The sequence below is a fragment of the Gallus gallus genome, chromosome 10 (genome assembly GCF_016699485.2).
Source record: "Gallus gallus isolate bGalGal1 chromosome 10, bGalGal1.mat.broiler.GRCg7b, whole genome shotgun sequence".
NCBI lineage: Eukaryota > Metazoa > Chordata > Aves > Galliformes > Phasianidae > Gallus > Gallus gallus.
Window position 1 is genome coordinate 3,054,778 of NC_052541.1, and position 22,872 is coordinate 3,077,649.

At 46.5% G+C, this 22,872-nt stretch overlaps 1 protein-coding gene across 12 annotated transcripts in view; it reads left to right on the top strand.

The window, feature by feature from the left end:
* PEAK1 (pseudopodium enriched atypical kinase 1) overlaps positions 1-22,872 on the top strand; it is a 92,267-nt gene that overhangs the window by 30,764 nt on the left and 38,631 nt on the right. For 3 of the 12 annotated variants that reach the window (XM_040706168.2, XM_015278734.4, XM_046898870.1), the window contains one exon: positions 3,201-3,323. The exons of 3 other annotated variants lie outside the window; for them this stretch is intronic. The gene's annotated coding sequence lies outside the window, so the exon portion shown is untranslated. Of the gene's footprint in view, positions 1-3,200; positions 3,324-11,558; positions 13,700-17,937; positions 18,084-21,125; positions 21,190-22,281; positions 22,848-22,872 lie in introns of all 12 variants that reach the window. 6 more of the 12 variants (XM_046898868.1, XM_040706169.2, XM_046898865.1 and 3 more) reach the window with 6 other exon arrangements.

Here is a 22,872-nt window from a genome sequence, read left to right on the forward strand (position 1 = left end):
GTCTTTGCAATGTAGCACTGCAGTGGCTAAAAGCAACCACTTGGCCGATACCCCACAGCGCGCAAATTGAACGCAAGAGGAAAGTCTGTAACCTGCCTCACCTCCATCTCTCAAAAATAAAAATGCAGGAGGGGAAAATGGTCTCTTAAAGCTCCCTCTCGCTAAACACAGGTTGGGGTTTAAGTGTTTTTGGCAGCCACACAGCTGGAGCTGTGCAAACCAGCTGCAAGCTGGAAACAAGGCGTACTGTGCAGTACGGAAGCAGCCAAGGGCAGCAGACAATGTGCAGCCAGCAGGGCTCTCCTCCAGCTCGCCATTAGCTAACAGTGATACTGAAGCTCAGCATCATGCTTAATTCTAAGAGTTGCACTTCTGTGTTAATACAGCAAGTTTTGTGCAGGGAGGAGGAGCACAGCCACTCGATGATGCCTGCAGACCGCTGCTGGAGGGCCACGCTCCCACTCAAGGGCTCTCTTCTCTAAAGGCATCTCTCCAGCATTAGCGCTTGTGCTGCAGCACTCAGCGTGGTTTCCCAATCGCAGAGCACTGCAAGCCCTCACCCATCTTTCTGCCCTGCTGTTGTGAGGGCTGAGCCTGGTTAGCCATGCTTCTGGGCTAGCACAGCTGCCTAATGCAGTGCTAGCAGCGCTGTGCTGCATTTCTTTGTGTTCTGGCTCTTCTGACCGCTGTAAGTTGGTTTCTATTGCACTTTCTTGCTTGAGATGTGCGTAGTATTACATTTTTTCTCACTGCAAGGTTGAGTGGCACTACACTGAGATGTCAAAAGGTGAGGGTTGGCAGTTGGCTGAAGCGTCAGTTATCTTCTTGGAAGTACTCCCTTTTTTGATCACTTCCATTTATCTTACTATCTGCTTTGATGTAAAATGATGACGTATATCAGCAATATATAGAAGATGCTTTAGGATTTATTTTGGAAATAATTTTTCTAAAGATCAGTGTGAATTCTGGAACAGACCAGAGTTAAAAAAAAATCATGAAATGTCAAAGCTGGTAAGGCTATTTAAAAGAAAGGCGGTTTTGACTAATGGCCCACATACGTGGCTTAACATTTGAGTAAAGACTGCATTTCTGGTTATGGTGGGAAGGTGGAGCGAAGCTGTTCCCCTGCTGCTTCCTGCTGGGATGCGGTGCCTTTGCGGTAGCTGTGGGCAGAGCAGGGTGCAGAGTTGCCCAACGTAGTTCCCACTGCCAGCAGAGCTCCTCCGCCAGCCCTGCTCCTGGTATGTGCCCTCCGGCCTGCTGTAGGTGCACTGCTCCTGGGGCAGTCACTGGGACCTTCTACTTGAACACCAAAAGCCCCTCCTGCCAGAGCCACCCAGGCCATTCCTAAAAATATATCACCCTTAGGGATGCTCCTTTTTCTCTTCCACTTTCTCTTTCTACCACAAATCGCACGTTACTTGCAATCCAGTATCTAAAAGAGCTTCTTCTTTGCTTTTCTTCGTTGTTGTTTTTTTACCACCATACAAATTGTTGCTCGTTCATGTGTTGCCATCTGCCAGAGTTTTTGTAAGGCAATTATAATTAATAAGTGAATGTTCTGCTTATGCCTGTGCTAAGGGTCAGTCAAAATATATCGCAGCTGATGCTCCTGCTTGCCTGTGGTTGAGTATGAGGCCCATATGGGATCATCAGAGTTGGGATGTCATCCCATCTCTGCATGGATGATCTGCATGGGATGTCGGCAGTAAGCACAGGCCAGCATCGCTGAGGGCTGACCCCATCATTTTGTAAAGCCTGTGGAAAGAAAAGATCTCTAATTTGTCTGCTGCCTTCTGGTGACATTCAAGGGAGAAAATAGGACATCTTGTTGCTCATTGTAACTTTGAAATGCCACCTAATGCACCTATTTCAAGATTTAAAAAACTATGTTATGATAGAAAAGGAAGGTTGGAGATAAAATGGCAAATCGCTGTGTATGAAGCCGTAGAAGTCATCTAAACTTGAGTGCTTGGGCAACTTTAAACAATGCTCATTTAAACAAGGAATTACAAATTTGGTCAGGGAAGGCAAAAAGAGTTTTAAGATTATTCGGAGGGGGAGCACCCAATGCCAAGAGCATTGCACTGAGGCCAATGGGATGAAGCTGAACAAGACCAAAGCCCGGGTGCTGTGCTTTGGCCACAGCAACCCCAGGCAGCGCTACAGGCTTGGGGCAGAGTGGCTGGAAGCTGTGCAGAGGAAAGGGACTTGAGGGTGTTGGTCCATGTTTGGCTGAACACAAGCCAGCAGTGTGCCCAGGTGGCCAAGAAGGCCAATGGCATCCTGGCTCGTGTCAGCAGTAGTGCAGCCAGCAGGAGCGGGGAGGTAATCATCCCTCTGTGCTCAGCTCTGGTGAGGCCGCACCTCGAGTGATGCGTTCAGTATTGGGCCCCTCACTGCCAGAAAGACACTGGGGCCCTGCAGTGTGTCCGGAGAGGGGAACAGAGCTGCGAGGGGTCTGGAGCACAAGTGTTATGGGGGGCTGCTGAGGGAGCTGGGATGGGTCAGGGTGGAGAAGAGGAGGCTCAGGGCAGACCTTACTGCCCTCTACAACTCCCTGACAGGAGGTTGTGGTGGGGTGGAGGTTGGCCTCTTCTCCAGGTGACAGCGATAGGATGAGAGGTGATGGCCTCAAGTTGTGCCAGGGGAGGGTCAGGTTGGATATCAAGAGAAATTTCTTCTCCAGAAGAGAGATGAGGCACTGGGAGGTGGTGGAGTCACCATCCCTGGAGGTGTTGAAGAAACATTTAGATGTTGTAATGAGGTTTAGTGGGGAAATATTGGTGGTAGGTGGACGGTTGGACTGGACGATCTTGGAGGTCTTTTCCAACCTTGGTGGTTCTGTGATTCTCTACTTCTGTTCTTCCCGATGGAGGTCACTTGCCTGGGGTGTGTGGTAGGTGTGCTAACAGCACCTCTGCACTTACCCACTGTGAAGAGCTCTGGAGAGACACAGCTCTATGTGCGCAGTGTATGTGTACGCAACCATGCACAAACTGGTCAAGTCATCTGGGGCTCGTGGCTAGACAAGAACCGGATGTTGTGGTGACAACTACATTCAGACATTCTTTAAATAAAAGATGAAGAAAGTCCATGACTTCTGTGCTCAAAAATCTGCAATAATTTTATCACTTATAACGACAGTCACTTGAACTTTGCTATTGGACTCCATAAACATTAGTGCCTCTTTCCCACAGTTCTCCCCTTGCCTTCGCATTGCCAACCAGCGATGCTGTCAGGAGATGCTCCTCTGCATTTCTTTTGCCTCTGCCAGCCTGTGATCTTGAAAGTCTCCTGCAGCAGCAACATGCAGCACTTCAGTAAGTCCTATTTATTGTCAGATACATGGCTCTGGTTGAGAAAACACAACCTCTTGATCCCTAAAACCTTCAATTATTTTCCCATTAGAAATAAATATTCTCCAACTTCAGTCCTTCCTCTTTAATCTGGAAAGCACAGCACACAGTGTGGTTTCCTTGTTGATTTTAGAGATAACTCTCAGCCTGTAAAAGGCCTTCTGCCTCAAGAACTTTGAAAAGAGGTTTTTAAAGGGGATGATGGAGTGCAGCTGCCAGCAGAACAGACGTGGGGAAGGGGAGGATCACACAGATGGTTCCAATGCAGCGAAGGACTGTGGTGGTGGGTGGGGAGAGGATTGGAACTCAGACCGTAATCCCAGTGCAAGTTCTGGGTTTAGGCTGTGGCAGAGTTGCACAAACAGCCATCTGAGGGTTTGGGGTTGGGTGGGTTTTTGCACTGTTGCTTTTGATTTACTCTGCTGCTGCAGCACTGCTGATTCCTTCTTCTCCCTCTGTCCCCACATCCATATTTATTGCCACCTGGGGCTTCCCTTGCTTTGCCAAGAGGCTTCCTCTATCAGGCTATGTTTGGATACTCAGGAAGCTTTTGTCAGTGTGGAATAGTGCCAAAAGCATACATTTTCAGTAGCTGTTGACGTAAGAGACATTGTCTGTTGTAGAAAACAGCAGTAAAAAAGATGTAGGGACTTCTCTGGGTGTACTGACAGGTGCTGCTCCTTCCTCTGCCCTCCTCCCAGCTGCTGTGGGCATGGTAAGCTCTGCGTGGCCAAGTCTGCAACTGGCAATGTTGTCACTTCCACATGCAAGTGACAGGTCAGGGTTTTGTAACCTTTCAGGATGGCTCCCACAGCTGTCAGATGGGGCACGTTGTGTTGCTGGGGAGGTCAGCAAAGCGAGCAGGCATGTGTTTGGGGCTTGGTTTGTATGATCTGGCTACATGGCCAGCTCGCTTCTACTCTGGGCAGACTTGTTTTGACCTCGTTATCAGTACCAGAGCAATTAAAGCAGAAGCACGCTGCCCTTTCTGATCTTACTTCTCTTCAAGTGAAGGAGTATCGTTCTGAGAGCACGCAGAATTTCAGCCCACGCAGCAGCCCCTGGGATGTCTTCATCTTGTGGTGGCAGAAGCTTTTCAAATCAGTAGCTCAGGAGGAGCAAGTCCTTAAATGCACGAATAACAGATACTTGCTTTTGAGAGCCCTTAAGTGTGAGCCAGCTACTAACTGCTGCCTTTCTCTGCATGTGTCTGTTCTATTTTAAACAGTGTATTCCTTCTGAACTTTGTGTTTTTAAAAGCAAACAGAAAAAACGTTTTGACTTATAAACTCTCACTCTCCAAATCTCTTCTCCAGCACATCTGTGAATGCATCTTAACAATATAAGTATATCCAGGAAAGAAGGCACGCTCCCTGTGCAGGTTCATTCCTTTCCTTTCAACCAGTATGTGCTCTGTCTACAGCACAAGGAGCCCATTCTGAAGCAAAATAATTACACCCCCCTGAAAGCAGAGTGCATCTCTTTCCTTTACCACCTGATCAACAGTGGGGTAATGAATGCTGCTTCAAAATGCCATTGTTTCTGAGTGTAGGAGGCAGGTCATTTTCAGGAGAGCCCACGGGTGCCTACCATGTCCTAGCCCTGGGGTCTGCACAGCTCCTGCAGCCCCTCGGTCAGGGCTGGCACGGGCATGAGTCTGTGGGCTGTGAAGTGCTGGTGGGGGCTCTGAAACACTTGGGCTGGTGGTACTGAGCTGTGCTGCTGTGCTATGCCCCTGGGATTTGGAAATGCTGCTTTCCCCCCTCTTTACACTACGATGCAGAAGTGATAACGTGCATGCTTAGGATGATGTATTTGTATTATTGTACACAGGTTTTTGTATCCAAGATACCCACCTTGCTGATACGTGGATTAGCGTTGATGCTGTTGGATTCTCACTGTCTGACAGTCACCTGAAAGCAAGGAGCAGCTCTAAGAGCACAAAAGGCAGCAATGTGCAGAAGGGTACGATCTCAGCAGCCATGCGCAGCCCTTGGATGGTGTACTTATAGCCAACCAGAGAAGGAAAACCATCCCCTAGATCATGGCTTTGGTTTTGGTGTGGGCTGCTTCAGTTCTGCCTCCTTGCAGTTGCCTGTCATAATTGTAATGGTGGCATTTAGAAGGACGGCCTCGCTGTTACTGTGCCCTTCCACCCCAGGCTGGGGCTTGAGCAGATGGCACAGGTGGCCCCGAGCTGCTTTGTGCCTTCTGGCCTGCGGTGAGCACCGTGTCCCAGATAAATGGGCTTAAGTAGAGGCATGCATCTGGTTCCTGTGACGTTTGATGATCCAGACACTAGAAAACCTATCAACAAATAGGTGCAACTTTCGGATCGTGGTGCTGCCCTGACCTGCAGCCATGGGGAGAAGGGCTGAAGCAGCGGGCACTGGATCTGCAGCAGGCTCATTGCCTGCAGGAGGCCTTACAGCACAGACTGTGGGTACTAGGATGTGTGAAATACCTCCAACTTGAGTGGTAATAAGATTTCTTATTTCCCTAATACAGCTTTGTAAGATCATTTGTATGGCTTATAGAGGATAGTGTTTCTTACTGCTAGACGTCAAACTGAGTAATCTTGCAGGCCTAACGTTGGGTGAGCCCTGAACGTTGTGAGTTGCATTTATTAGTGAGAAACTGGAATATTTTGACTGGTGGATTGCTTGGTAATTTAGAGAAATCTGTTCCCAGGGGTTCATCTCATCTCCTTTGCTGAAAAACACCAGCAGGTTTGCTTTTTGCCATGTCACGCTCTCCCTTCCCCAGGTCCAGTGAAACCTCATTGTGGAACCACCTCCGTAATGATTACAGTTCATCTGGCAGCTGATTGGTGCAGATTCCGAAGTATATGCATTGCCATAGTGCACTGTGTAGGTTGGTTTCTGCTAATGATGAACAGCACTTCCATAGCAGTCTTTCCCCTTTTCCTGTTCTGCTGTTTTTACTTGCTTTTCCTGCTCTCTGCCCTCCATCTACTCCTAATTGGGTACAAACCACCCAAAATACATTAACCTGTACTGCAGGGCTGTATTGTGTCCTCCCCACATCTGTGTGCCAGCCAGGATGTGGGATATAGAAATGCCATGCTTCTTTAAAGTGGGAGCAGGAATGTTCCATCTTCTCTAAGTTACTAGTTAGAATACAACACAAATCAGAACTCCTCTCCCTCCCTCTGTGGCCCTCCCCCTGTGAACATGTGTACGTGTGCTCACAGGTCTCTGCTTTGTCAGCATGCCTGATGAGAACAAGAGGACGAGGCAGTGTCCAGAGCCGTGGAACTGCAGCACTGGAGATGCTGGATTTCTAGAAGACACTTAAGAGCCTAGAAATATTGACAGGGCAAATTGAGAAGCAGTGCAATCTCCTTCGTTCTTTCCAGGGAGGGGGCTTGTTCCACCTTGGTATGTCTTATTCAGCAGGTGGGAGGTACAGGTGGCTTACAACCACCTTCTTTTCAGGGGGCAGCTTCTTAGAGAACTGGAAGGACATGTTCTGTTTGTTCCTGCATACGCTGCTGCCTAGCAGAGCACCGACATACCAAAGTGGCACCAGCTGTAAATCTGTCAGGCTCGGGGCTCCAGCCCATGGCGCAGTTTCCCATCCTCAGTGCAGAATTCAGCCCTGAGGGTGCCGCACCGATGGATTCCTCCTGTCTCCCAGAGCAGCTGGAGGGCGTTGCATGGGAGGAGCTCTTGGCTCAGGGAATTCAGCTGGGAGGGTTCTCTCTCGGCTCCGGAACGCATTTTTTCCACTTGACTCACTGAGTGAAATCTCAATAAGCGATAAAATTTCTAAAATGATTGTCGAATCGGTGAGAATAATAAAATGTGCGTTTATCATCAGGAAGGGAAGAGCAAACTAAAGGGGAAGATGCAGTGCAGAGGAAATCACCGCCCTGCCCGTGGCAGGGAGAGGCTGCAGGCAGCCGAGCGCACCGCTGTCCCACCGCCACCGCACCGCCTTCCGCCTTCCAAGGGAGCTCCCGGTGAGGCCTGGCACTGCCTCTGGTCCCCCATGTCTGCAGACAGGTGCCCCCAGGCTGCTCCTCCACGTAAGTTGTGTGCATGAAAGGGAACGGCCCGCTCCTTCCTATGGAGCACGCTTCTTCCCAGAAACAACACCAGCTTTTGTTCCTTCTCTTTGGTTTGGCACGTAGAGCAAGGAAGGAGCTGGCACTGAGGCAGCCTGGTATGCTGGTGTATGCTATAGATATAACTAAGTACCTACATAAGAGGAGGCGGGGTTGTTGCCTTAAATGTGCTTTTAAGATGATAACCATGAAAAGACTCCTTTAATGCTTTTCCATTTGCACAGCGCGTTTCCTTTGTGCATTCCTGCTATATCAATTGCCCTGTACTTATGATTGGAAAAGCATTCTGGGCAGAGCAGTGTTCCCGGCTGGCCGCCTTCCTGCTGGCATGAGGAGCCACGGGGTTACATTGCTACACCGTAGGCATTCAGATGCCCAGGTGTAAATCACGGAATCACAGAATGGCTTGAGTTGGAAGGGGCCTCAACGTTCACCTATTTCCAACCCCCCTTCCGTGGGCAGGGTTGCCAAACAATCAAGCCAAGGTTCACAGTGAAGACTTGGGGCTCTATATGAAAATCAGGTAGAGATAGGAGACTCGAGATGTGCTCAGCATGGGGGTTAAGAAAAGACCGTCCTTCCCTGAGACCTGGCGTGCTACTTTTTAGGCCCAACCATGCTTTTTCAGTTGAAGTTTAAATGACTGGATATGATGATTCAGGATGGAAACATCAACACAGGAAGCAACAGCAACATAAAAGTATTTGTTTAATGTCCCTATACGCAATTCTTTCCAAAGGGCAGTTGTGATTTTTCACCAGCTTGCTTCAGTGTTCATTCTCACTGGCACTCACCTGTGAGGCCCGTCCCATCGCAGCCCTGTTCCAATGACCATCCTTGATGGTCCATCTGACCGAAGGCGGCTGACGGCTGTGTGCTTGGATGGCTGGTGCTGCGGCGGCTGTCCCTGCAAACTTAACTGAGCAGGTCAGGCAAGATGGAAAAATCGTCTCATAGACTTTGGGAGGCTCCAAACCAACACAGCTCGTCGTTTTCGACAAGCTCCTGTGTTCACATGAATCGACTCAGCTGCAGGCTTTTAGCTCTTTTGGCGATGGGATTACTGGCTGTGGGAGCCGTGCGTTTCCGGAGGCTGGCAGATGAGGAGCCTTTTCTTTACAGCGAGGCCTCCCATCTTCATTTCCTCAATATTTGTAACCAATTCAGCCTCCGTTAGCTTCCATCATGTGAAACTACTGTTCTGTATTTTGTGATTTTGATTCATGAGCTGTTGAGTTGGTGATTATTAGATTGTGTTTTTCATACTGGGTCCTTTTATTCTTATCTAGTTTCATATTGTATGACATAGCGTTGGCAAGAAACGCTTTCCCATTCTTCTTGCGGGGAAAAAAAAGCACTGAACACATTTCAGATTCTGCTAATTAACAGAACGATCAGCTTCAGATAATCCCTGCACGTAAATCTCCTCCTGTGAACAATCACGTTGCGTGATTAAGAATGGATTTCTTTGGTAGCTGCCAATAGAAAAATAATTCTTCAGTGTGCAGCTCAGATGTTGAAGAGTTACAGCCTACGGTATCGGTGCTATTTTTTGCAGCGGTAAATCAAAGCCGTTCCATTAGCTCTATATTCTCCCAATTAGGGAATGGCATATAGGCGGTTATGTAAATACCTCTGGTCTGTCCGCTGATACTGAGAGCGGGGTGAGGGGATGGGAACAGAAAGCAGCGTGTCCAAAATGCACCTGAGAGACAGCAAGAGGCACCCGGTGGCACACAGTCCTTCCTCCTTTCTTCTTCTGCAGTCGATTTTCTTCTTAAGTAAGGACATGGCATACCTATAGTTGAAGCAAAAATGCTCTTTTTAGTAGTGCCTCTTGTGTTATTCTTTACATGACAGTTAACCGTAGTTTGCAAAGCCTTTACTCCGTTGTCTTCCATTCCTGGTCGTGAAATCTGTGTTTCCTTCAGAGGAAAACAGCACATAAAGCCTTAACCTGGAGCAGCGTGGTGCCACTCTGGTTTGTGTTGCAGTGCTGTTCTGAGGGTACCAGCAGAGCTCCCTGTCCTACGGAGGGGCTGTGCCCGCGGTGCTCACACACAGCTGGAGTGCTGCATTTGTTCAGTGCTCAGTATGAAGGTGTGGGGAAAAACAAAATGCAGAATGAAAGAGCCCCTCTCTGCAATTCTTCACATTCTTACCTCCCCACCCGCATTTTTTCAGACGCTCCAAGTATGCTACTGGGATGCACAAGCTTGTTCTTCTCTGTAAACCCATGCGGGACCTAACAGCGGCTGAGTGCTTCTGTTTCTTATTGCACTGTGTCTTTATCAGTGCTTTCTGTGGTGTCTTTCTGTTCGAGGTCTTGCACCGTTCTTGTTTCATCAAGTTAAACTATGGCAGATTCTTCATTTCTTGCATTAGTGACTAGAAATGAAAGCCTTGGCAGGTACTGCTCCGTAACAAAAAGCAACAGAAGGGTTTTCTCCTGCTCAGTGTCAGACTAATTGGCTGTAGAACAAAAACCTGAAGCCAGAGGGACTGAACTTGTCTAAAAATTGGTGTTACTAGGGAGACGTTAAATGGATCAACATGTATGAATTTGTCTTTTCAATGGAAAAGGCATTTTTTCTGCATCTAAAGAAAGAGAGCACCTAACCAAGAGGCAGTAATGTTTCCCCAGCCGTGTGTCCCTGAGCCATTCTGAAGACTTTGGTGCCCAGTGAGGTTGGTTTCAGTGATGGATACCAGCGCTTACCTTGGCTGCCTGAATGGCAGCGGCGTCCTCAGGTCTGGCATCAGTCAGTGCTGGGTTAATTACCTTAGTATCGCTGCACAGACATCAGTCTCCAGCTGGCTGTAATTAGGGCTGGATTGTTCCATGACTTGAAGACGATTTTGATATTCACGGGATATTCACAGCTTTCTGCTGCCCTCATTTCCTGCAGTGTAGGAGTACCTGTATCTCAAGGGATTGAAGGGGGGCATGGGGTGGGTGACACTGTACACCTAATCCTTACCAATGTCCTTAGGTATCTACCTGGGCAATAAGCAATTCAAGTCTCAAAAAAAAGGAGGACTTGGAGCCAAAAAACATTATTTCAGTTGATTGGAAGACATTGTGGATCTTTAGAAAGCGTGGTGGGTTCTCTAATATCTGAGGTCAGTGCTCTGTAAAGCTTGGTGTTAGAGACCACCACCCGGGAATGAAGAAACGTGGATAGCAAACCAGGAGTGCATGTCAGCTGGAGCAGTCAGTGGAGGCAGGTCACTCAGAGACAGCGGGGCCAAGGGCGATCTGTTACACCTGCTGAAATAAATCTCCCTGTGTTTTTGCTGCCGAATTACTGCAGCTTGCTTTTACAGATGCCCTGCTTTCAGGAGGGTTGCTTTCTCTTCTTGCTTTCTGCTTGCTTTCTCTTCAGGACTCAGGTCATCATGACCTGTGCTCTGTGCAGCCCCTGGTGTTTTCAGCCTTTATTGCAACTCACGATCAAGAATAGCAGGCTTTAGAATTATTACTCTCTTTGGGGAAGAAATAGTCCTTTGTTTAATTTTCTTGTAAAGTTATGCATTGATAATTCAGTGGTATCCAATGTAGAAGATACATGCTAGAAGCTGCAAAAAAAAAAAAAAAAAGGTAATTAACATGATAAAGGTAATTACTGTCTGTAAATAAGTTAATGCCAGCCCATAGCCACACAAGCCTGTTCCTTGAGAATAGGTAGAACGGGGCTGTGTTATTGGAGACATACCTGAGCTACCCATGGTGTGAGCAGCGTTTGGCCCTGGGGAGCCTGCTGGAGGTTGGCACAGACTGTCCCAGTCATTGTGAAGGACTGAGGGCTTCTCTGTAAGAGATGCTTGAGCAGGAGTGAACGTTTTTAAGCAACTTGAGTAAGTCCTTGTGAGGCCTAGAGCTTCAGAATGGTCTCTGTCCTACCATGATGCCTGCATAAAACCTGCTGCTGGAAGTTCTCTCCTGGCTTCTACTTCTTGGGTGCAGAGGACAGCAGAGCTGTAACAGCTTCACTGCTGTGCTGAGCCATGCAGTGTCATCTCTGTGTGGCTGAATGGTTATTTCTTACCTTCACGAGCCCTTCAACTTGCTAGTCTGAGAGAAAACTGCTGTTCCTCCCCATCCACAGGTTACTGTGCTGCTGTTCCAAAGATGAGCTGGTTTGGAGATGTCAGGAGAAGAGCAGAGCCAATATGAGTAGAGTGGTGAGGGTAGAAGGAGGTGAGCATCTCCATCTAATTGTAGCTTACAGACGTCTGATAAGCATAAGGGCCTCAAGGAACTTACTACTAGACAAACTCAAGAGTTGATCAAGAGGTAGAAGTTAGATTCCTTCTTCTTTGCTTATTACGTGCAAAGTACTCTCATAGTTGCACATCTTTTCCTGATTACCTTCAGGCATTTTCCTACCAGATTTAATTCAGGCAGGCATCTCCAGCAGTGGCTGTGCAGATACCTCTGAGCTCCATTTAGAAAACGTTCTTGCAGCCTGGCCTCTTAACTGTTATTGCTCAGCTTTCTGCACGGAGTCATTCCTTGGTGCTGTGGCACTATTCGCTAGGCAGACACAGCTAATTAGTGCCTGAGTGCACTTCCAGTGTTGCAAGTCAGAGGTGCACAATGTACACACGAGAAGGTAAATTTTATTTTGTGCTTGGCAATTAACTTTTTCAATTTCCTTTTGTGTACTTGATTACCTTTCTAATAGAGCATCAATGTATGTTTTGCTATTTAGACAGGAATGTTTTATTTACTGAACTGCTCTGAAAGTTTATATTCTCTAAGCACAGAATTTATAATCACAGATTCTGTTTATTGACTGAAAATAAGTCTGTTAATCCTCGGGGTATCTACATAGTTTCCTTGAAATTGTACTGTGATGACTTTGGAAAAACAGCTGACAGGTTTCTGTAGCTGATACGCAGCTCTGTACGTGCATAGCTGCTTCAGCTCTAGCCACGCACCAGTAAATCACACTGTAGAATCGCCTACATGTGGTTTGGTGCTGGTTGAGTCAGCCTGGTAACTGGCTGTAATCAAAGGGAGATGATAACTGCCCTCCTCCCCTCTTCCCATGGGCCAGCCCTTCTGCTGCCCTGCAGCTGTGCCTCTGCCCAGCCCAGGGAAAAGGTGGGGTGCAGGGAGGTGGTGCAGTTCCTTCCCTCCCCTCAGCAGTCCCCTTTCCTCCCTTCTGGTTCCCTGCAGGGGAGGTGGGTGTGGACTCCCATTTGCAGCAGCGCTGGAGGTGCAGCTGAGCAGTGGTTTGTGCCATCCAACACAACAGCTGTGGACTTTCAACAGCTTTTACTGTGTTTATAGACCACGCATTTGCAGGCTCCATTCTGCACATTTATATCGGTGCTCTCAGCAACCCAAAGATGATATCTTTTCCAAGAGCACTAAAAGAGAGCTCAGTTATCATGACAGAATGTTAAAGGTGCAACTTTCTACCAAATCCAGAAAACTCTTAAAAACTCCCCTGGCGTTACCTTGTGGTCCACGAGGAAACGAATCCCACAGTGAGCTCACATTGCTGCCTGCCTCCCGTCGCTGGGAAGCTGAGCCATGCACCCTGCTGTTCTTGGCACAGGAAGCCCTGGCACCTCAGCATGAGAGGTAACGTTTCAGAATCATTCAGAGCCCTGTGCTGGCTGCAGTGCCTGCTGGCTTTCCTGCCATGCCATGCCATGCCACAGGAGGAAAGGCTCTTGTGCTGAAATGTGATGGGAGCACACTGGTGTTTAATGCATCGCTCTATACTATCTTGGTGCTATTAGCTCAGGCTCTGCTGCAGTTGTTGTTTCTTATTTAAATGCCCTATCTCACTTGAGATTTAATGCAATCAGAACCAGGCTGTGGGAAAAGTTTTGCTTTCATGCCTTAGCTGTTGTTCTAGTCAAAATAGCAAAGCAAATCAAGCAGGATACAATGAAAATGACAAAAACCATTCACAAGAGGCAGTTTTCCTGAGGAATGTAGAAGACATCAGTGTACTTTGTTTTGTTTTCTCTTTCTAAACTGCTGTATGTCCGGAATATCTCCGCTGAGCTTTGTTGAATACACCTGGGAGCAGCTTCTGGCACACGTGGCAGCAATCCAACAGAACGGACACACAAAGGAGCCCAAAATCTGCAGCAGTGAGCCTCACTGTCTCCTCTTACAGCATTATTGCCTACATTCTGTTCAGCCAACAGCAGGCGTGCTTGTCGTGCTATGTGCGAAGGAGCTCACTGTATGGCATCCTTTCCTGCAGCTATCTTGAATGGGGAGGTATGTATAGAGCGCAGTAATTGAAAAGATGCATTCCCAAAACTGCAGTGTAACTATAGATGTTCCTTAAACAAACAAACAAACAAACAAAGAAATGATGATCCTGGTACGCAGCAGTGGGTAAAAGAATGCAAAAAGCAAAGAGTTACCGTGGTGTGACTTAATGGCAAAATCACAGCGAGGCTGGTAGCCCCAGCTCTTCTCTAGCTGCTGTCTCCATTGCTGATGTGATTTCTGACAAATTCACATTGCTCCTTCAGATCTTCAACCTTTATATTGGGTTTACAATTCTATTTTTAAGCTCCTTTGCCTTATTGCCACTTTTCTGTAAGGTTCTGGTTCGGGTACTGTTTAATTTCCAGAACATTTGTGCACAAATTCACATTTTTTGTTGCCTTGAACTCTTTGGAACAGGGGGAAGCAGTAATTTCTTCCCCTCTCCTTCCCCCATTCCTTTCTTTTTTAAAGCGATGATTAAATGCTTAGAGTACAAATGCTGCACATGAATATTTATGAGAACTTGTATAACGTTCAGCGGCGCAATGCTTGGCGGCAGGTTTTTTTTCTGAATGCACATAATAAAGTACCCATCATTTCTCTGAAGCTCCGCTGGCTCCTTTCAGATCTGAAGGCAGGTTGATAGGAACTGTAGGCGCTTCGGGGCGGATGGGCTGCAGCGGTTGGTGATGACAAAATGCAAAGATCAGTGCCACGTTTCCTACTTCTCTGTTAGCGTTCGTGTTCGGCGCTTAGCAAGAATAAATTTTTCATGTGACATTTACATTGAAGAAGTAGAAAATTACGAGGTAGAAATCTATTATCCGCACTGGATAAATAGTTGATTTGCTGTGTTTATACTTTTGTCGTGGAAGAAGCAGTTAAATGTCTTCTGCCTGAAGCATTAACGCTGAGCACTGCCAACCAGTGGAGGGATCTTCCTGTTAATGCAAAGGAAGTTTTAGTCTCAGTTCTTCCCCTGCATCCTGTGAATATCTCGTAGTGCCTATAGGGCCTCAAAATGGCCCACAGGCTGTGTTAACTGAGTACTTACCATGTTTATTTGAAAGCCGGATTGCATTTTCTGCACTTGGAAGTTACTTTTTGGAACTTTGATAATGGTGACATGGGGCACTGTAGGTGAGTGCGTGTGTTTTGGTAAATACTACGCATGAAAGAAGCCCTTTGGCCACCCTTAGTGGCCAGAGTGCTGCGGCACACCTTAACAGTGATGTTCCCTGATTTCAGCAAGCAGCCCTCTCGTTATCTTGGTGAAGTCTCTCTCCTGCTCTTTTCCTTTCCAATTCTTAGGTCTTCAAGTCGTAATGCATGCAATTAGAAATGTACATCAGCCAAAACTGGATTTCCAACTGCTGTTGCTTGTAAAATGTAATACATTGCCATCTCCTCCCAAGGCAGTGAGCGAAGATCTCGTTCAATTTGTCGCACTTGAGATTCAAGCAAAATCGTCTGCTGAGCGTTTCAGCCTATCTGTGTGCATTGCGATTCATCTGGGCTGCTCTGAAGGGCGGAATGTGAAAAGCAGATATGCTTAATGTACCAGCCTTTTTATGTCTAGAGAACAAATCTAACATGGGACGTTAGAGATACAGGCCCACAGTCTATCTTCTGACTACACAATGCTAATTAGCGTTATGAAACTGTCCTTTTGTTAATCATGTTGAATTATATCAGGCTGGGAGGAATTCTCTGCTGGAACAAAAGCACATATTGCAATTTCTGTCAGAACGCAGGCATTGGAAGCACTGTGAACATACAGGCTTCTTAGAGCTTTCCTGAGTGGTGGTTGTGGGCGTGATGATTTGAGGACGGGGTAATTAACACGGGGCTGAAGCACGAGACTGTGTTCAATTTGGTATGCAACGGTGCGTACCAATCCTCGTCCTAAAATTGGGCAGGGCTTTTTATCACTTCCAGGGGTCTGGACTTAAAGACTTCTTGACTCGGCATGCAGAGGAATCTATGTGCAGGGCAGGAAGGGTTCCATTCCACTTCCATTCCACTCTGCTCACCACCAGTGTGGAGCTCCAGGAACGCCTCATCGTCTTCTGGCGAGCAGCAGTCTGGGAGTGTTAATAACAAAGCACAGAGTCTTTAGGGATTAAAGACTGGAACAGCATGTTTTACTGAGAGGGCTCAAGTGCTCAATTTGCTTTTTGGCTTTCTGATGTAAAAAAAGTAGAAACCAATAGCACTTTTTAAGTACAGGAGCAAAAGAAATGGGTAACGCTGTCTGCGTAGCTGTGGCAATTGCCATCACAATTCACCTAACGGTTGGGATCCTGTGTACTGTTTATGTCATTAATTTCCCACTGCCAGCATGTGTTATTAAGGCAAATTGGAGCTCACAACCTTAAAGACTGCAGTAGAGATTTCTCTGAACAAATGGCAGGGCTGAGGACTGCAGAGCGGGTCGTCTCTTCCATGCGCTGCATTTTGGACCTGGCGCACATCACCCTCTTGTGTGTAATGGCTCTGAAGTGGGAGCAGGGCAGCGTGACTTGGATTTCTCTAATCTGATGGAGTCCTGATGTTGTCTCCTGTGCTGCAGCACAGCCTGAGCCCAGGATCTCTGCAGAGAGCGGCAGAAAGGCATTGTGACTTTGTGCCTCTTTCCTGCAGGGAGGCGTAGGTCTCAGTCTCTGTTTCTCCCAGTCCACGTTAGATTAGTCCTTAGTGTTATCAGGTGCATTCAGGCAGCTTAGTGCTGCAGGAACAGGAGCTCACTCCGAGAGCCTCCAGGAGGGCTGGGAGCAGCAGCCTTCTGCTGACTGGAGTTGGTGGTGATGGGAGGTAATACCGTGGGCTCAGTGTGTTTCTTGGGACAGCCAGCCCTGCACTGCAGTGGATCGCAGCAGTCTTGTGTGGGAACGAGGAGTGCTGTCAGGAAGCCTCGTTTGAGTGGTAAAGAATGTGGATGAATGTCATTCAGCGTTTATCTTCAGGCCCCTATAGGTTAGCATTGAGTCATCTCAGTAGTACAAGGCTGGAAAATCCGTACTGTGGTTTTTTTTCTGGGCAGAAAAAGCTTTGAATTCTAAAAGCTGTCAAGCACAAATAGCAAAATGTATGTTTGGCCAACAGCTCCTGTAGGAAACGTTTATATGTTTAAAAAAGAACTAAAGAGAGAACTCCAAAGTCATTGCTGTTGATTTTCTTTCTTTTTCCTTTGATAAAGCCTGTTTGCAGTGCTTTGTTTCTGTTGTTTCAGACATGGCTCAACCCAAGGAGCGAACACTGGCTCGGCTTCAAGCCTGTGGTTTTCAAGCGTGGTCAGCAGCCCCTTAATTAGGATCAGAGAGCTTTGCCAGCAGTCCTGCCCATCCATGGAAGGGACAGTGCAGGGGGTAGCGGAGCCTGGGAGGAGCTGTGGCAGGGACAGGTGCACTTATCTCTGTGGCTGTACCACCTCTGGTCTGTAAGTGTTAGAATTCCCTCACTGCAAAGGGACGCATGGCAGAGCCCCTGCTGCAACGCATGGAACACTTACGCAGTGTGGACTTCAGATTTTCCAGGGTCTGGTGATACCTTTGCAAATGCAGTTAGGGAGTAACATCTCTTCTCACCTCTGACACCGCTCAGACTGCGTGAGGGAAGCTGGCACAGGGAAATGCACAGAGAAACTGCAGCAAAGTGAATCCTGGAATTGCTGCCCTGGAAGGAGTGCTGGGAAGGAGAAGTCCTGTAATACAGTTGGACACAACATTTACTCAGCTATTAAAAATTGGTTCTTGTTTATTACGAATGCTGAAGAGCACAGCGTTTTGGTATCTGCCAGTTCCTTTTCTGAATAAAACGTCACCTGCGATGGTGCTTTTCTCCCTAATAACATTCTCATCAACAGTTGCTTCCCATTTTATGGGGATGGATTCTAGGCAAACGATAAGAATATCTAAGGATACAAAGGAAAATCCATCTTAGAGTGCCACTGTTGTTCTTTTTAACACCAGCATTAGCAAACAGTGATGTTTAATCTCCTCACTTAGAGCTCGTCACTCATCTCACCGCTGTGGCGTATGGCTGCAGATGACAATTTATCGCATTCTTCACGTCTGGTAAAATAGTTTATTGGGATGAATCAATGACACACTGATTAGAGCAGTAGTCTAAGTGAGAATGAGCTGCTTGAACTGTCTTTGATGACCAGAAAATTACCTGTAGCTAGGTTCTCAAGATTATCAAAGAAATACTCAAATTAGAGTGTTTCTCTTTGATCATAGATGCAAAGAACAAAACAAAATGACTGCAGCAAGTGGAAGGCAGTGGGAGGAGGCGGTTACTCTGGAATGGGAAACTGAAGGAATTTTTATGAAGATTCAGGCCTTTGTAGCCACCTGCTGCACCAAGCAGTGAATGAGATATATTGGTACGTGCTTTATATTTATCTGCATTTTCAAAGTAATGCTTTTTTTTCTTTTTTTTTTCCCAAGAATTAAATTGCTTCGGTTAGTTGTGGAGAGAAATCCCTTTCATATTATTTCTGTCATCTTATCCTGATTTTTCTGTCCTGCAGTATGGCAGCATTCAAAGAGCACTCATCTTTTCTAAGACTTTCATCTGTCTTCCTTACCCTTATAATTATACTGCTATGGATCTGCAAAAGGTGTGCTAGAGTAGCGTAAAGGTACCTGACCCAAGTAGTGTAGACTGAGGCCTCTGTTTTCCATTGTCAAACATGAGAATGTTGTCATAAAAAAAAAAAAAAGAAAACGAACAAAAAAAAATGTTTCCAGGGCTGAGATATGAGCCTGAATTATGAGCTACAAAACAAGGAGGGGGAAATCATAGAATCGTTAATGCTGGAAAAGATCTGTAGGATCCCCAAGGCCAACCCCAACCCATCCCGCTGTGCCCACCAGCCATGGCCCTCAGTGCTGAGTCCAGCTGACCTCTTGATTTCAGTGCCATCTTCTTTCAGGAAGCATTTTGTGTAGAGTGGTTGCCTTTCTGCAGGTCTACATGTGCAGCTTCCTGGGCTTGTTGCTCTCGTTCCCTGAAAGACTGAATGAGAACACCCTGTCTGCTTTCCTTATGTGATGGATCATTGATATACTGTTATTTTATTAGTCTCAATTCTAAACTATCCCAGTCTTTTTTGTTTCACTTAATAGGAAAGGCCTCTCTTCTCTGAAAATATCTTTGTGTGTTTATTTCAGTGCTGTATTTCTTCCTGAGATGTGATAAATAGAATTGAATGAAGTATTCAGAGAATCATGTCATTGATTTTCTTGCACTGAAAGCGTGTAATCTGCTGCTTGTTGTGTGCATTCTGTGGCACCATTGGCGTGTCCTGCAGTGTAGTGATTTTTAAGAACTTATTAAAAAAAATAAGAAGTATTGTTTCTTTTTTGCCCGTTATCTCATGGTCGAGTAGGAAGAAGAGCAAGTCTTCACCACGGAAGTCTTAAATTAAGAAGTCCCTCTCATACTGGGTTTACCCATTGGTCCCACCCATATTGGGTTCGTCCATTGGTTCCACTCATAACTGGGTTTACCCATTGGCCTCACCCATATTGGGTTTGCCCATTGATTCCACTCATGCTGGGTTTACCCATTGGCCCCACTCATACTGGGTTTGCCCATTGCTGTACTGAGGCACCACTTTGGTAAGGGGCCATGTAGCCCTTTTGTAGCTCAGCCCCTGGGTTCTCAACGTTCTCCAGTTGTTGGCTTCACACGGTCCTGCCCCACTGAGCTGTTGCCCTTAATCTATCAGGTCCTTTCAATATCTCCGTTGTTTGTTCTTTGTGTTTTTTTTCTTTTTTTATAATACTTGATAGGGTTTTATTTTTAAACAATTCTCTCAAGTATTTATTAAATCAAAAGCCTCTTGGGGAGGGGCGTGTGACTGATGGCAAGTAGCCATGTGGCTTTTCTGCAGTGCATTTTATCTTCTTTATTCCAGCCAACCTCTTACAGTATGGCTGTGGTCCATCAATAACAGTAAGTTATTTATCTGCTTCTGATACTACAGTGCTTTGTCTTCGGCTACTTCTTTGTAGATCCTGAAAATTGTTTTCGGTCCTGTTTTGTATTTTGCTGCCCTGCAGTTACTCTGATGCGTGCTTGGCAATAGCATGTTTTGCTGCATCAGGGGTTTTGCGGGGAATTTTGGAGCCATAAGTTGCAGTAGTACATGAAAGAGAATTTCAGGTAAATTGCAGTTGCAGAATGGATGGATTCAATAACACAGGAATAACGCAGGCGGGTTTGTTTTCAAGCGGTGCTCAGCAGAAGGTTAATCACAACCATTACCTGCTTTTGTAGCTGCAGAAGCAGTGCAGTGTTTTTTGGGCAGTTCATTGCTGTTTATTGGCAATACAAGAAGTTTAACAGTTTTGTAAAGTTTACTATTGCAGATGTTTTCATGTGCAGCTGGAGAAATAGGTAATGGGCAGGATTTCAAGTAAGCCTGGGGAGGGGACGTGGATCAGTAAGTAGAAGTAGTAGCGTAGTAGTAGAGCAGTAGGTAGATTGGTGGAGGTATAGTCATACAGTGCCCCCTCCGAATGCTACGCTTAATCCTCATAGCTTTTCTTGAACAGATTTGAGACAAACTTAAACACCCTGAACTTGAGGATGTGTTTTGCAAGTATTGTTATGCTAGTTCATCTCAGCAGATGTGCTTCTGTGCATGTCCTTAATTTGCTGCTAGATCTTGGGATGTTGTGCACAGCCACCTTTAGGCATCCCAGTAAACAGCATTTATAGGGTTGGCTGGCTGGGGTGTGGGGGGGAAGGAAAAGGAAAGCTAATTTCCTGTGCAGGTGGCAAGCGTCCCCAAAGAATATGCTCAGCAGTGCTGTCTGAATGATAGCCGGTCATTGGAAAGTTGGGGTATGTTAATGAAAAAAGATGATTTTTCCAAAAGGAAAAATATTCTGTTAACAGTTCTCACAAGGTAAGAATCTGTTCCTGTCAGAACGTAGAAGTTGGTATTCAATACATGTCTTGGTTGGTCTCCTGGGCCTGAAAACCAACTGTGAGAGCTTGTCCTCACTGTTTTTTTCTGTTGTAAATGTGATGATGCAGAATCTAATCACATCACCTGCGCTGATCCTGAGGATATTTCTTGCCTCTTCGCTGCTCCGTGGCATTATCTCTTCGGGTTAGGTAAATTGTGAAGAAATGCCTGTTCTCTTCTGAAGCATCGCAGATCGTGTAGCCAAGGGCAGGTTGCTGCTGCAGTTCGTTGGTTATTTCTATCATGTTTCTTTTCTTACAGGTTTTAGGTGGAAAAAATATTCAAGGGTTTCCTTCACTCACTTCTGTGAAATATTAATGTCATTTAAGCTCTTCTTAACTGAGAGATAGCGCAGAATGGGAGGTTAGAAAAGAAAAGCTCCCAGTGGTTTTCCTGATTGTTTCATACTATTCTCACAGCAATTTTGCAACTATTCTTTTACAGAACTTTGTTCAGCATTGACTCTGTTGTGCTCTGCCTCCATGGCGTGCCCTCCGTGCTGCCGCAGGTTGGTTCTGAAGTAAGCTGGCAGTTTTATACATAGGCTGCTCCAAAAGTAACGCCGCCTGTTCTGTTTCCATGGAATACAAAGAGAACTATTTGATAGAACAAATTCTCAGCTGGAACACACACTTTTTCAGCATAGTCACCACCATTAGCTGTGCATATCAACCTCTGCTGCCACACCAGCAACATCCACCTCTGACACGGCGGGACAAAATAATAAAATAGGAGGCATTACTTTCGGAGCAGCCCTCGTGGTTTATGTTGACCTGAAGTTAAGGTCATTACCTCTTTAATGTCCAGCAGAGATTCATTGTTTTCTGCAGACCTGTCATTTTCTGTCCTTGAACAGATACCAGTGAGCTCAGTTCTGACCAAAAGAAAATAGTATCTGAAACAAACTTTCCTACCAGAAATGCTGACCATGCATGGCATTCCTTGGGGTCTCCGTCCTGTAGAGTCTGCCAGAGCACACCTCTGGCTTCCTACAACAGTGATCAGATACTCACTGAATATTAGCCCACTGTGGGGATAAAACTGTGGTAGTCCATCGTGCCATTGCTTCATTCACATGCTTTCCTGGCATCCCTGCTGCAAACGACGTGCTGTGGCTGGGAGTGGTGTCACACGTCAGAGTCACAAAATCTGGGTCCTGTGCTTTTACATTCCACCAAGTGCTGACTTTGAGTAAGACCTTGAGTCACTGTTCCTGGCTGCAAAGTCTACCTTGTTCAGTGCTCCTTCACTTTTGTGCACTTCTCACGTCTTTAAACGTGGATATGTTAGCCTTTATATCCAGACCCCGCTGCAGTGCTGTACAGCATCTTATCATATAGTTTTTGCTTAATCTGAATTGCATCAATAAGTGCTGCAAGGTCATTCAGAGCACAGTGCTTCTGGGTGCTGCCTGTAAGCTGGGGACCCTGACTTCTGTCCGCCCCGCTCTCCATGCTGCACTCCCTGTACAGAGCAGATGTTGCCGTTAGCTTCGCGTGGAATTGGGTTTCCTTTGAAGCTGAACAAAGGATGTAAAATTAGAGAAGGTTCTTTGGTTTGGGGTTGATGTTTTTTTTTTGTGTGTGCTTTGTTTTGTCAGCATGAAGGAGGAAGCAGCCTCGTTGGCAGATGTCACGTCTGTAGTGCCAGTTGTCTGTGCTGGCTGCCCCAGCCAACAGGCAGGAGATGGGGCACGAGGTTGGAACATTTCGGGGCTTCTTCCTCAAGATCCTTAAAGTGTTTTTGATTATGTTTGGATATATATATATATATAGATCAGACACTGAGAAGAACAACTGCCACTTCAGTCTGAGGTTTAACGTGCAGCGCTGTGTGATGATCAGTGGCTGTCCAGATCCCTGCAAGCACTTCAGGCGCAGCCACAAAGCCGTGGTGGTTTCGTGGTGTGCTCATGCAGAGGAAGCCCAGCCTGGATTCCCCTCGCTGATATTTCAGGTTGAGGACATGCCTGTCAGTGGTGAGAGCTCACTGGGTCGTTTGCCAGCAGTACAGTGGGCTGCTGCCTCTTACAGAGCCTCATCAGTGTGATTCATCGTGTGGCAAAAAAACCATGGGCCCGTTCTTATGAGTGGCCTGAAGTTAAAGAAACAGCAGAGAAGGAAACCTATCCCAAATATCCACTGATTTGAGACCAAATGCACGCACGTATGTATTGCTCAGTAATGGAGTA